The sequence below is a fragment of the Triticum aestivum genome, chromosome 5D, assembly GCF_018294505.1.
Source record: "Triticum aestivum cultivar Chinese Spring chromosome 5D, IWGSC CS RefSeq v2.1, whole genome shotgun sequence".
NCBI classification, from domain to species: Eukaryota; Viridiplantae; Streptophyta; class Magnoliopsida; order Poales; family Poaceae; genus Triticum; species Triticum aestivum.
Window position 1 is genome coordinate 44,248,832 of NC_057808.1, and position 15,113 is coordinate 44,263,944.

Here is a 15,113-nt window from a genome sequence, read left to right on the forward strand (position 1 = left end):
GCCTCTGCCACTTTGCCCCGCGGCCACTTCCTCCGCCCGCACGCCGCTCGCCGCTCGCCCCGCCTCCGCCCGCCGTGGCCCTCGTGCCCCGCTGTGGCAACCCCCGCCATGGCCACGGCCCCGCCCTGCCCTGGGCAGGCTACGGGCGCCCGTCGCCCACGCCCACGCTTGTGCGCCCGCGCCCGCCTGTGGCCCCTGGGCCACTGGCAGGTGGGGCCCCGCGCCCCTGAGCCACTGCCCCTGGGCCCGAACCCGCTATGGGCCATAGACAGGTGGGCCCCGCGCCCAGAACGTAATTAAAAAAAGGAATTAAAAAGAATAATAATATATAAAGAAATAAATAAAGAAAATAAAATAAAATTAATTAATTAATTAGTTAATTAACCATGTTTAAATTAATCTAATTTAATTAATTAGTTTAATTAATAGTTAATTAATTAGTTAACCCTAATTACCCTAATCAGTCTATGACATGTCGGACCCACGTGTCAGATGACTGCTGACGTCAGCATGATGTCATGCTGATGTCATCGCAACACTGTTTCGGATAATGTATATATTAAATAATTAAATAAATTCCAGAAATCAATAAATTCTTTTAAAATCAATATAAAATAAACCGTTGCTCAGGTGAAAATACTTTGTACATGAAAGTTGCTCAGAACGACGAGACGAACCCGGATATGCAGCCCGTTCGTCCACCACACATCCCTAGCATACCAAACAAGCAACTTTCCCCCTCCGGTTCGTCTGTCCGAAAACGCGAAACACCGGAAATACTTTCCCGGATGCTTCCCCTTCGTCGGTATCACCTACCACCGCGATTAGGGCACACCTAGCAACGCTCATTGTCATGTCATGCATCGTCATGCATATGTTTGCATTATATTTATTGTTTCTTCCCCCCTCTTCTCTCGCTAGACACCGAGACCGACGTCGCTGCTGGTGCCCCGACCGACTACGCTGTTGACGACCTCCTTCTTGCCAGAGCAACCAGGCAAGCCCCCCCTTGATCACCAGATATCGCCTATTCTTCTCTATACTGCTTGCATTAGAGTAGTGTAGCATGTTACTGCTTTTCCGTTAATCCTATCCTGATGCATAGCCTGTCATTGTTGCTACAGTTGTTACCCTTACCTGCTATCCTACTGCTTAGTATAGGATGCTAGTGTTCCATCAGTGGCCCTACACTCTTGTCCGTCTGCCATGCTATACTACTGGGCCGTGATCACTTCGGGAGGTGATCACGGGTATATACTTATATACTTATATACATGACACATGTGGTGACTAAAGTCGGGTCGGCTCGTTGAGTACCCGCAAGTGATTCTGATGAGGGGGCTGAAAGGACAGGTGGCTCCATCCCGGTAGAGGTGGGCCTGGGTTCCTGACGGCCCCCGACTGTTACTTTGTGGCGGAGCGACAGGGCAGGTTGAGACCACCTAGGAGAGAGGTGGGCCTGGCCCTGGTCGGCCGTTCGCGGATACTTAACACGCTTAACGAGATCTTGGTATTTGATCTGAGTCTGGCCATTTGGTCTATACGCACTAACCAGCTACGCGGGAACAGTTATGGGCACTCGACGTCGTGGTATCAGCCGAAGCTCTTCTTGACGTCAGCGACGGAGCGGCGCGCGCCGGATTGGACTGGAACGCCTGCTAGGGCTAGGTCTGCTTCCGGCCGCGTACGCAACGTGCAGGTGTGCAATGGGCGATGGGCCCAGACCCCTGCGCGCATAGGATTTAGACCGGCGTGCTGACCTCTCTGTTGAGCCTAGGTGGGGCTGCGACGTGTTGATCTTCCGAGGCCGGGCATGACCCAGAAAGTGTGTCCGGCCAAATGGGATCGAGCGTGTTGGGTTATGTGGTGCACCCCTGCAGGGAAGTTTATCTATTCGAATAGCCGTGTCCCTCGGTAAAAGGACGACCCGGAGTTGTACCTTGACCTTATGACAACTAGAACTGGATACTTAATAAAACACACCCTTCCAAGTGCCAGATACAACCCGGTGATCGCTCTCTAACAGGGCGACGAGGAGGGGATCGCCGGGTAGGATTATGCTATACGATGCTACTTGGTGAACTTACCATCTACTCTCTCCTACATGCTGCAAGATGGAGGTGGCCAGAAGCGTAGTCTTCGACAGGATTAGCTATCCCCCTCTTATTCTGGCATTCTGCAGTTCAGTCCACCGATATGGCCCTTTACACATATACCCATGCATATGTAGTGTAGCTCCTTGCTTGCGAGTACTTTGGATGAGTACTCACGGTTGCTTTTCTCCCTCTTTTCCCCCTTTCCATTCTACCTGGTTGTCGCAACCAGATGCTGGAGTCCAGGAGCTAGAGATCCCGAGGATGATTCTACATGGAGTTCGGCTTCGAGGAGTAGTTAGGAGGTCCCAGGCAGGAGGCCTTGCCTTTTCGATCGTTGTTACTTTTGTGCTAGCCTTCTTAAGGCAAACTTGTTTAACTTATGTCTGTACTCAGATATTGTTGCTTCCGCTGACTCGTCTATGATCGAGCACTTGTATTCGAGCCCTCGAGGCCCCTGGCTTGTATTATGATGCTTGTATGACTTTTTTATGTTTTAGATTGTGTTGTGATATCTTCCCGTGAGTCCCTGATCTTGATCGTACAAGTTTGCGTGCATGATTAGTGTACGGTCAAATCGGGGGCGTCACAAGTTGGTATCAGAGCCGACTGCCTGTAGGAATCCCCCTTCCATACTCCTTGGCCGAAGTCGAGTCTAGTCATTGAAAAACTTTTACTAACATGGCTGTGGTGCTTACGGGCCCACGTCGCCATTGGGTAGTATTAGGATCTTTTACTCCTTGTCTATACTCTGGGACTCTGATATGTCTTCTATTCGGGTTAAGTATATTTTGCTAAATCTAACATTAGGATCTCGTTATCACTTTCACCCGGAGAGCCCCTTATTACTGATGATCGTCTGCTGCACGTGAAGACCCTGAAGATGCTCTCCGCTGTTAACCCGAGAACTTGTGTTCATCGCTTTTGCAATTCCCTTTCATCGATAAACTCCTATAGATAACCACGTATACTCGCCATTCATACAATGTTTCCCAGTTGATCTTGTTATTACAAGATACCCCGAAATTCCCTCTGTTGTTCCGAGAATCCTTTGAGCTTACTGCCTTGCTGTTCTTTGTCACCTGAATACCCCTACGGATAATTCTCGCACTTACCGAGTATCCGCTCATCCCTAGTTGATTCAAGTATTTCACAAAAGTGTTCAGAATACCATTCGATCTTCCGAAAATCCTCAGGAGCCTATTGCTCTTGAAATTCTTGCTTATTAGCATTATGATTAATCCCATAAGTCTCGAAATCTTATTGGCACCCTTTGTCATTATCTTTTTGAGTCCATTGATTCAATATGTTGCGAATGCTCGCAATCCTCAATCAGATCCTAGAATTCATCCTTCCGGCTCAGACATCATTTTTAACATGAGCTGGATCTCGACCAATCAAATCGTCGTCGTTTGTACCCCTAAGGCTATTCAGCTTATCCATCCCTAATCAGAGCATTGCTTCTGAGCCCTTGTCTTGGAATTCATAATTCTTTTGCAAATGAGCTCTGAAGTAGTCAGTTGTTTCTATCATCTGATCTCCTTACATGCTTTTTCTTCTGGTTGAGTACCGATGCTCACACCAGATCCCTTATGGACCATCAGAACCTTGTTGGATTTTATCCGACGACGTCCTTCATATTCAATAACTTTGTGAGTCTTTTCTCGGATACATAATGCCTTTGGTAAATTGTATCCTATGCTTTGTCAACAATGCTCTCCTTTCGAGCTTGTGTTATTTACTCCTGAAGTTTGAGGTATATGTTTCTAAGATGCCCCGATGGATTGAACCTATACCTTCCCTAAAAACCGTATGAACCCGAAGGTTTTCACAAGCCATACCCTTCTGGTATTTTACCAGATAATTTTCTACCATACAATTTCATCGAATGCGAGAAGTGAATGAAAGGTTATGCATTGGAGAAGTGGGAGTCGACCTTGAACTTTGTGTTCATGCCCATGGACACGATGTAGATCTTGTCATTAAAAGCTTCTCTTAAATTAATTATTCCCTTGGTATAAGTTCATCTTATATCTGTGATCTGGCCTTTTGCAATCGTGGTTCCGACCATGTTCTCCTTTAAATACAATTTCTCGTACAAGTTGAGCACTTGTCTTCGGCAGAGCAATACCCCAGTCCAACCTCTACTTTGATCTACCGTCGAGCATTACACTCTGGTATCTCAAGAATACCACGGAACTACATAACTTCTTATGAGTTCTTCGTCAACTATTATTCTCGCCAATTCCAATTTCCCTCGGGTTCTAAGTTATTAGTCACTCGAGAACACCGTTAAGTGAATCGATTCCGCACTCCGATTCAATAACTCTAAGTAATTTTCGTTGCTTATGATTTAATAACCCTTCAAGTCATTCCTAGCCCAATCGGCTATATCATTATCATGCAACTTTTTAACTGTGCTATCTGGTCCTTCTTTCCGAAGCATGATTTTCGACGATGAGCTACGCTTACGCCGACTTTCCTCGTCATATCATTTCGCCTTGAACAACAAGCTTGATTCCGAGTTTGTGTCGTACCGAGGGTTCCAATAACCTTTCGCTTCATCATTCCTTTGACTTGATGTCATCGCCGAGCGATTGCATCTTCATGGAATCTCTCGACAAATGTGTCATGATCATCATGAGCATTCTGAGTCCTTCCAGAATATCAATTGAATTCATGATGAGAAAGACCATCCTTTCCCTCGATGATTTGTGTTATCATCGGCCACTTTACTGCCTTCCCTCCAACACAAACTTGTTCGTGTTTTGTGTTATACCTTGAGATCCTTGCTATCCAGCATTTGTTCCTCTTTACTTTGGAGTATTACCAAATTTTATATCAAGAATGTCGTGAGAACTTCACCACCTCTTTAGAATTCTTGATATAGTAATACATCTTGCCGTCTACATTCAGTTCTTGGTCCCCATGTTGATTTTAACCGAAGTACCCACAAATGAACTGTGATGTGTAAAATTCAAAACTTCCAGCAACCCTATTGCTTGTAAGTTAATGAACGATAGTTCATTCCTTGTGTATTGGTTATCGAATCACCATTCTAACCTTGATCATGCTACCTAAGCCCATATTCGGGTGCACCTTTCAACCAATGTTTAATTGTGTATGTTTTCCTCGAGCATACATCATTAAGTCATTCGATCTAGCTAATGTTATCTCCTTGTTCACATAGTTGTGGAAATCCATCTTTTGGAAATCTCAATGGATTGTCGCTGAGTCAATCAGTCACCTCCTCACCTCTCCTTGATTTAATGATGAACCCTTGTTCGGAACTCGCTTCCATAGTTCATCTCCCGAGAATCTTCGATGTCGTTTCGACAATTTGTGTTGCACCTTTCTTCTCAGGCATCCTGAGTCTGAGTTATCCTGACACCAATCAGATCTGAATCTCGGTCAAATATGATGGTTGGAACATATTTCCAAGAGTTATAACATTGGTCTATTTATGACCCGATAAGGTGATGTCATGCCTAACCCACCTGGCCGGAGGACCTATTGTTATAAGTTTTCCCTTTTTAGCAAGGTTAGCTATTCTTCCATGAGGAAATTGTAAGACTTACTCTATAAGTTGTTCCTGATGGATCCTTTGTGTATCCATAGCCTGATCTTACCTAATGACCATGTCAATGCTATCTCGAAGCATGTCTGTGTTACTCCGATCTTCAATAAAAACATTTGAAGCACAATGCTAAATTTTCGTTATCAATTATTCAAACACCGTTCTTTGGGTAATGTCATGAACTTCCTCTTCCCTAACCTAAATGGTTCTCTTCTAACCATTGTCCTTGGGAAGGATATACCCCCTGAAATATGTGTTTAAACACATTTTCCTTTCCATTGTTCTGTTTAATCTGATAATCATATTTTCCTTTCCATTGGTTGGCTTAACGTTTCTGGTGATCATTATGATCTAAGCAGTATTAATTCCCTGCTTGTGCAAACACCTCGGTGTACAACTCTGTCAGTAAGACCCTGTTACTATTGTTGGTGACATTCCGGTAACCACCGATGGACGAGAACTTTGCCTATTGGTCCGCCTCGTTTCAACGAGCAGGAAAATGGTTCTCTTCGTCCCTCGCCCTTGGTACCGACGATGTTGCTGACATATAACTGACAGGCTACCCTCTGACATGCCTTGCTATCATGATCGTGCAAGATGTCACCGCCCTTCCTACTTTAACCACATGGTGGGCCCATAACACACAGTTCCACAGGATCAAAACCTGACTCTCCTGTGCACCCCCTGTTCCCTAATTTATTCATCGCGCGTGGCCTCGTATGTAATTCACGAACCACTGTCCTACTGATCTATTCTGGTATCAGACGCAATACTTACTCTCGCTGCTTGAACCCCTTTCACACTTTGTTTCAGGCAACGAACGATTCACCTGCTCGAAACTTCTCATGGTACCTACTTACCTTGCTCTCGATATTGTCTTAAGTTTCCATTCAAGAGTTACTTTCCGCCACCATCCCCGATGTTATCAACCAGATAGTCAACCTTTCTGAGGTCCGTTTTTCCGAAGTTACCCCTTGTCCTTCATATGTACAATGAAAATCCCGAAGAAAGGATGACGACTTGATCATGGTGACTTGAAGCAGAGTAATGAAAACATCAATGAAAGGGATCAACCTCTTCGAAAGGGGCAGCCAAGACCGACAAGACTCGTTAGGTTTTCGCTACCAGCAATTTTCCCCTTACTCCACCGCTTAAATCTCGGGACGAGATTTCTTGTAGTGGAGGAGATTTGTAACGCCCGGATAATCATGCTACAGTAATCCCACGCTAATCATGCCACGTCACTTTGGTTACTGTTGCTAACCTCGCAATGATTCAAAAACGTTTCAAAATTTAAATTCAAAATAAGTCAAACAATTAAAGTTTTCAGAAGTGGAAACAAAAATGCTCGGGCGGTGCCGAATATTACAAAAATAATTATAGTAAAGAAAACACAAATTTATAAAATTCCTAAGTGCTCTAAAATTAAATAAAACAGAAAAGGAAAATAAACAAAAGAAATAAAAACAGAAAACAAGCAAATACAAAATAAAATAAAAAGGGAACCCCCCCCGCTGGGCCCTTTGGCCCAGCTGGCCATCCACGCGGGCCCCTAGCCGCCCGAATGGGCCGGCCCACCCCACGCCCCCCACTCCCCTTATCCACTCCACCGACACCCCGTTATCCCCCCCACGTTCCCCACTCCTCTCCTCTCCTCCCCGCTGGATCTGGATCGGGAGGAGGCTGATCCCCTCGCCCCTCCACCACCGACGCCGCCTGGACCACGCCGGACCCCGCCGCTCGCCGGACCTCCTCACCGGCCTGCCCCCACTACGCACGTCGTCCCCGCCTTCCACCCCGAGCCCCGCTGCCTCAGACCCCGCGGCCCCCCCGTGAGGACCCCCCTCCTTCTCCTCTTCCCCACGCCCCACCAGTGCGTGCCCGCACGCGCCCGCCGTGGCCGCGTCCGGCCACTGCACTCCGCCCCGCCTCTGCAGTCCCGTCGCCTGCCCCGCACCCCCTGTCCAGCGCGCACACGCCGCGGTCGCCGCGCCCCGCGCGCGCTCGGCCGCGCTCACCGCCGCGCCCGCACCTCGCCGAGACCCTACGCCTGCGCTCACCTCGCCCCCTGCACCGCCCCACGCTCCGCCGGGCCGCACCCGCCCTCCATCCCGTGCTTGCCCGCGACCGCCGTCGCCTCTGCCACTTTGCCCCGCGGCCACTTCCTCCGCCCCGCACGGCGCTCGCCGCTCGCCCCGCCTCCGCCCGCCGTGGCCCTCGTGCCCCGCTGCGGCAACCCCCCCGCCATGGCCACGGCCCCGCCCTGCCCCGGGCAGGCTACGGGCGCCCGTCGCCCACGCCCACGCTCGTGCGCTCGCGCCCGCGCGCCCGCCTGTGGCCCCTGGGCCACTGCCAGGTGTGGCCCCGCGCCCCTGAGCCACTGCCCCTGGGCCCGAACCCCCAATGGGCCACAGACAGGTGGGCCCCGCGCCCAGAACGTAATTGAAAAAACAAAAAAGGGAATTAAAAAGAATAATATCATATAAATAAATAAATAAATAAAGAAAATAAAAATAAAATAAAATAATTAGTTAATTAATTAGTTAATTAACCCTGTTTAGATTAATCTAATTTAATTAATTAGTTTAATTAATAGTTAATTAATTAGTTAACCCTAATTACCCTAATCAGTCTATGACATGTGGGACCCACGTGTCAGATGACTGCTGACGTCAGCATGATGTCATGCTGATGTCATCGCAACACTGTTTCGGATAATGTATATATTAAATAATTAAATAAATTCCAGAAATTAATAAATTCTTTTAAAATCAATATAAAATAAACCGTTGCTCAGATGAAAATACTTTGTACATGAAAGTTGCTCAGAACGACGAGACGAATCCGGATACGCAGCCCGTTCGTCCACCACACATCCCTAGCATAGCAAACAGGAAACTTTCCCCCTCCGGTTCGTTTGTCCAAAAACGCGAAACACCGGAAATACTTTCCCGGATGCTTCCCCTTCGTCGGTATCACCTACCACCGCGATTAGGGCACACCTAGCAACGCTCATTGTCATGTCATGCATCGTCATGCATATGTTTGCATTATATTTATTGTTTCTTCCCCCTCTTCTCTCGCTAGACACCGAGACCGACGCCGCTGCTGGTGCCCCGACCGACTACGCTGTTGACGACTCCTTCTTGCCAGAGCAACCAGGCAAGCCCCCCCTTGATCACCAGATATCGCCTATTCTTCTCTATACTTCTTGCATTAGAGTAGTGTAGCATGTTACTACTTTCCGTTAATCCTATCCTGATGCATAGCCTGTCATTGTTGCTACAGTTGTTACCCTTACCTGCTATCCTACTGCTTAGTACAGGATGCTAGTGTTCCATCAGTGGCCCTACACTCTTGTCCGTCTGCCATGCTATACTACTGGGCCGTGATCACTTCGGGAGGTGATCACGGGTATATACTTATATACTCTATACATGACACATGTGGTGACTAAAGTCGGGTCGGCTCGTTGAGTACCCGCAAGTGATTCTGATGAGGGGGCTGAAAGGACAGGTGGCTCCATCCCGGTAGAGGTGGGCCTGGGTTCCTGACGGCCCCCGACTGTTACTTTGTGGCGGAGCGACAGGGCAGGTTGAGACCACCCAGGAGAGAGGTGGGCCTGGCCCTGGTCGGCGTTCGCGGATACTTAACACGCTTAACGAGATCTTGGTATTTGATCTGAGTCTGGCCATTTGGTCTATACGCACTAACCAACTACGCGGGAACAGTTATGGGCACTCGACATCGTGGTATCAGCCGAAGCTCTTCTTGACGTCAGCGACGGAGCGGCGCGCGCCGGATTGGACCGTAAGCCGCGCTGCTTAGGGGCTAGGTCTGCTTCCGGCCGCGTACGCAACGTGCAGGTGTGCAATGGGCGATGGGCCCAGACCCCTGCGCGCATAGGATTTAGACCGGCGTGCTGACCTCTCTGTTGAGCCTAGGTGGGGCTGCGACATGTTGATCTTCCGCGGCCGGGCATGACCCAGGAAAGTGTGTCCGGCCAAATGGGATCGAGCGTGTTGGGTTATGTGGTGCACCCCTGCAGGGAAGTTTATCTATTCGAATAGCCGTGTCCCTCGGTAAAAGGACGACCCGGAGTTGTACCTTGACCTTATGACAACTAGAACTGGATACTTAATAAAACACACCCTTCCAAGTGCCAGATACAACCCGGTGATCGCTCTCTAACAGGGCGACGAGGAGGGGATCGCCGGGTAGGATTATGCTATCCGATGCTACTTGGTGAACTTACCATCTACTCTCTCCTACATGCTGCAAGATGGAGGTGGCCAGAAGCGTAGTCTTCGACAGGATTAGCTATCCCCTCTTATTCTGGCATTCTGCAGTTCAGTCCACCGATATGGCCCTTTACACATATACCCATGCATATGTAGTGTAGCTCCTTGCTTGCGAGTACTTTGGATGAGTACTCACGGGGTCTTTTCTCCCTCTTTTCCCCCTTTCCATTCTACCTGGTTGTCGCAACCAGATGTTGGAGTCCAGGAGCTAGAGATCCCGAGGATGATTCTACATGGAGTTCGGCTTCGAGGAGTAGTTAGGAGGTCCCAGGCAGGAGGCCTTGCCTTTTCGATCGTTGTTAATTTTGTGCTAGCCTTCTTAAGGCAAACTTGTTTAACTTATGTCTGTACTCAGATATTGTTGCTTCCGCTGACTCGTCTATGATCGAGCACTTGTATTCGAGCCCTCGAGGCCCCTGGCTTGTATTATGATGCTTGTATGACTTATTTATGTTTTAGAGTTGTGTTGTGATATCTTCCTGTGAGTCCCTGATCTTGATCGTACACGTTTGCGTGCATGATTAGTGTACGGTCAAATCGGGGGCGTCACAGCCGCTCCCCACCTCCCTCCTCCCACCATGTCCCGCTCCAAGGCCGATCCCTCCGGCGCCGGCTCCTTCGCTGGTGCCATGTTCACCTCTGACCGCCTCAACGAGCGTCACATCAAAGATCACGTGCCCGTCATCCTCGACCTTGACTCGCCGTCCTACAATGCATGGCGCACCTATTTCGTGATTTTGTTCCGCTCCTACCGTCTCATCGAGCACACTGATGGGAGCGTCGACTTCCGTGACATGAAGGACGATGACGAGTGGCTTGCCGTGGACGCCTGCATCGTCAAGTGGCTCTTCCTCACCATCTCACAAGGTCTCTACAACATGGTGAACTCCCGTGGCCCCTCGGCCTACGCCATGTGGACACGGTTGTGCGACCTCTTCATCGACAATCAACTCCAACGCCGTGTTTTCCTCCAAGGGGAGTTCTTCACTATGTAGCAAAACGATCTTTCGATCGATGAGTACTGCACGTGGCTGAAGGTTCTCGCCGACGAGCTGCGCGACGTCGGCATGACCATCGATGACTCCGCCCTCCTCACCAACCTCCTTCGGGGCCTCCACCCCGACCTCGGTCAGTCCGCCGCCAACCTCTCCCTCGTCACGCCGACATACACCAAGGCCATCACATATCTTCGCATGGAGGAGAAGTGCCTTCGCCACTCTGATCGGCAGGCGACCCACGTCGGCCTCGCCGCCGGCCAAGTCACGTCTCCCGCCCCGCCCGCGCCGCGGGCTCCTGCTCCGACCCCGCCACCCGCGCCCGCCCCTTCTGGTGGCCGCAAGCAGAAGGGTTGCGGGGGTCGGCCTCGCAACTCCAAGACGGCGCGCCCTCCCGCGAACCCCACGACAGCTCCTACTCCACCATGGCTGTCGGGGTACAACCCCTGGACGGGCGTCGTGCATGCTTACTCCATGCCCGTCCCCCTGCTTCGGGTATTCTTGGACCACGGCTGGCTTCTCATCAGGCGCTGCTGACCGCGCCTACACCCGTTCCCGCGGCATACGGCAACACCGCGGCCTACGGTGGTCCTCCGGCCTACGGCGCTTATGGAGGCGCCCCTGGTAGCGTATGGGACCCGGCGCTCCTCTCTGCTCTTAATGTGCACCCTCGCCGAGCACCTACAACGGAGGCGGCGATTGGTACATGGACACCGGTGCCGCTGCTCACATGGCCTCTAACCCCGGTATCCTCTCCCGTGCCCCCTATCCTTTCTCCTCTCGCATCGTGGTCGGTGATGGCTCTTCTCTTCCCGTCACCCATCATGGTTCGTCCTACCTCCCGTTACCTTCTTCCTCTTTTAACACTCAATAATGTGCTTGTCTCACCATCCTTAATAAAAAACCTATGTTCTGTGTTAGGGAACACAGTAATTTCAAAAAAATTCCTACGCACACGCAAGATCCATCTAGGTGATGCATAGCAACGAGAGGGGAGAGTGTTGTCCACGTACCCTCGTAGACCGAAAAGGGAAGCGTTATGACAACGCGGTTGATGTACTCGTACGTCTTCACGATCCGACCGGTCCTAGCACCAAGGTACGACACCTCCGCGATCTGCACATGTTCAGCTCGGTGACGTCCCACGAACTCTAGAACCAGTTGAGGTCGAGGGAGAATTTCGTCAGCACGATGGCGTGGTGACGGTGATGATGAAGTTACCGGCGCAGGGCTTCGCCTAAGCACTGCAACGATATGACCAAGGTGGAAATCTGTGGAGGGGGGCACCGCACACGGCTAAGATAACTGTCAACTTGTGTGTCTATGGGGTGCCCCCCTCCTCGTATATAAAGGAGTGGAGGAGGGGGAGGGCCGGCCCTCTCATGGTGCGCCCAAGGGGGGAGTCCTACTCCCGGTGGGAGTAGGATTCCCCCTTCCCTAGTTGGAGTAGGAGAGGAAGGAAGGAGGAGAGAGGGAGAAGGAAAAGGGGGCCGACCCCCACCCCAATTCGGATTGGGCTTGGGGGCGCGCCCCCACCTTGGCCGCCACGTCCTTTCTCCCACTAAGGCCCAATAAGGCCCATAGACTCCCCGGGGGTTCCGGTAACCCCCCGGTACTCCGGTAAATGCCCGAACTCACCCGAAATCATTCCGATGTCAAAACATAGTATTCCAATATATCGATCTTTATGTCTCGACCATTTTGAGACTCCTCGTCATGTCCGTGATCACATCCAGGACTCTGAACAACCTTCGGTTCATCAAAACACATAAACTCATAATACCGATCGTCATCGAATGTTAAGCGTGCTGACCCTCCGGGTTCGAGAACTATGTAGACATGACCGAGACTCATCTCCGGTCAATAACCAATAGCGGAACCTGGATGCTCATATTGGTTCATACATATTCTACGAAGATCTTTATCGGTCAAACCGCATGACAACATACGTTGTTCCCTTTGTCATTGGTATGTTACTTGCCCGAGATTCGATCGTCAGTATCTCAATACCTAGTTCAATCTCATTACCGGCAAGTCTCTTTACTCGTTCAGTAATGCATCATCCCGCAACTAACTCATTAGTCACATTGCTTGCAAGGCTTATAGTGATGTGCATTACCGAGAGGGCCCAGAGATACCTCTCTGACAATCGGAGTGACAAATCCTAATCTCGATCTATGCCAACTCAACAAACACCATCGGAGACACCTGTAGAGCATCTTTATAATCACCCAGTTACGTTGTGACGTTTGATAGCACACTAATTGTTCCTCCGGGCGGGAGTTGCATAATCTCATAGTCATAGGAACATGTATAAGTCATGAAAAAAGCAATAGCAACAAACTAAACGATCATCGTGCTAAGCTAACGGATGGGTCAAGTCAATAACATCATTCTCTAATGATGTGATCCCATTAATTAACTGACAACTCATGTCTATGGCTAGGAAACTTAACCATCTTTGATTCAACGAGCTAGTCAAGTAGAGGCATACTAGTGACACTCTGTTTGTCTATGTATTCACACATGTACTAAGTTTCCGGTTAATACAATTCTAGCATGAATAATAAAATTTATCATGATATAAGGAAATATAAATAACAACTTTATTATTGCCTCTAGGGCATCTTTCCTTCAGTCTCCCACTTGCACTAGAGTCAATAATCTAGATTACACAGTAATGATTCTAACACCCATGGAGTCTTGGTGCTGATCATGTTTTGCTCGTGAGAGAGGCTTAGTCAACGGGCCTGCAACATTCAGATCTGTATGTATCTTGCAAATATCTATGTCCCCTTCTGACACTTGATGACAGATGGAATTGAAGCGTCTCTTGATGTGCTTGGTTCTCTTGTGAAATCTGGATTCCTTTGCCAAGGCAATTGCTCCAATATTGTCACAAAAGATTTTCATTGGACCCGATGCACTAGGTATGATAGCTAGATCGGATATGAACTCCTTCATCCAAACTCCTTCATTTGCTGCTTCCGAAGCAGCTATGTATTCCGCTTCAAACGTAGATCCCGCCAGGACGCTCTGCTTAGGACTGCACCAACTAACAACTCCACCGTTCAATATAAACACGTATCTGGTTTGCGACTTAGAGTCATTCGGATCAGTGTCAAATCTTGCATCGACGTAACCATTTACGACGAGCTCTTCGTCACCTCCATAAACGAGAAACATATCCTTAGTCCTTTTCAGGTATTTCAGGATGTTCTTGACCGCTGTCCAGTGATCCACTCCTGGATTACTTAGGTACCTCCCTACTATGCTTATAGCAAGGCACACATCAGGTCTGGTACACAGCATTGCATACATGATAGAACCTATGGCTAAAGCATAGGGAATGACTTTCATTTTTTTCTCTATCATCTGTAGTGGTCGGGCATTGAGTCTCACTCAACTTCACACCTTGTAACACAGGCATGAACCCTTTCTTTGACTGGTCCATTTCGAACTTCTTCAAAATCTTATCAAGGTATGTGCTTTGTGAAAGTCCAATTAAGCGTCTTGATCTATCTCTATAGATCTTGATGCCCAATATATAAGCAGCTTCACTGAGGTCTTTCATTGAAAAACTTTTATTCAAGTATCCTTTTATGCTATCCAGAAATTCTATATCATTTCCAATCAACAGTGTCATCCACATATAATATCAGAAATGCTACCGGGCTCCCACTCACTTTCTTGTAAATACAGGCTTCTCCAAAAGTCTGTATAAAACCATATGCTTTGATCACACTATCAAAATGTTTATTCCAACTCCGAGAGGCTTGCACCAGTCCATAAATGGATCGCTGGAGCTTGCACACTTATTTAGCATCCTTTGGATTGACAAAACCTTCTGGTTGCATCATATACAACTCTTCTTCTAGAAATCCATTCAGGAATGCATTTTTGACATCCATTTGCCAAATTTCATAATCATAAAATGCGGTAATTGCTAACATGATTCGGACAGACTTAGGCATAGCTAAGGGTGAGAAAGTCTCATCGTAGTCAACTCCTTGAACTTGTCGAAAACCTTTCGCAACAAGTCGAGCTTTGAAGACAGTAACATTACTGTCAGCGTTAGTCTTCTTCTTGAAGATCCATTTATTCTCGATGGCTTGCCGATCAGCGGGCAAGTCAACCAAAGTCCACA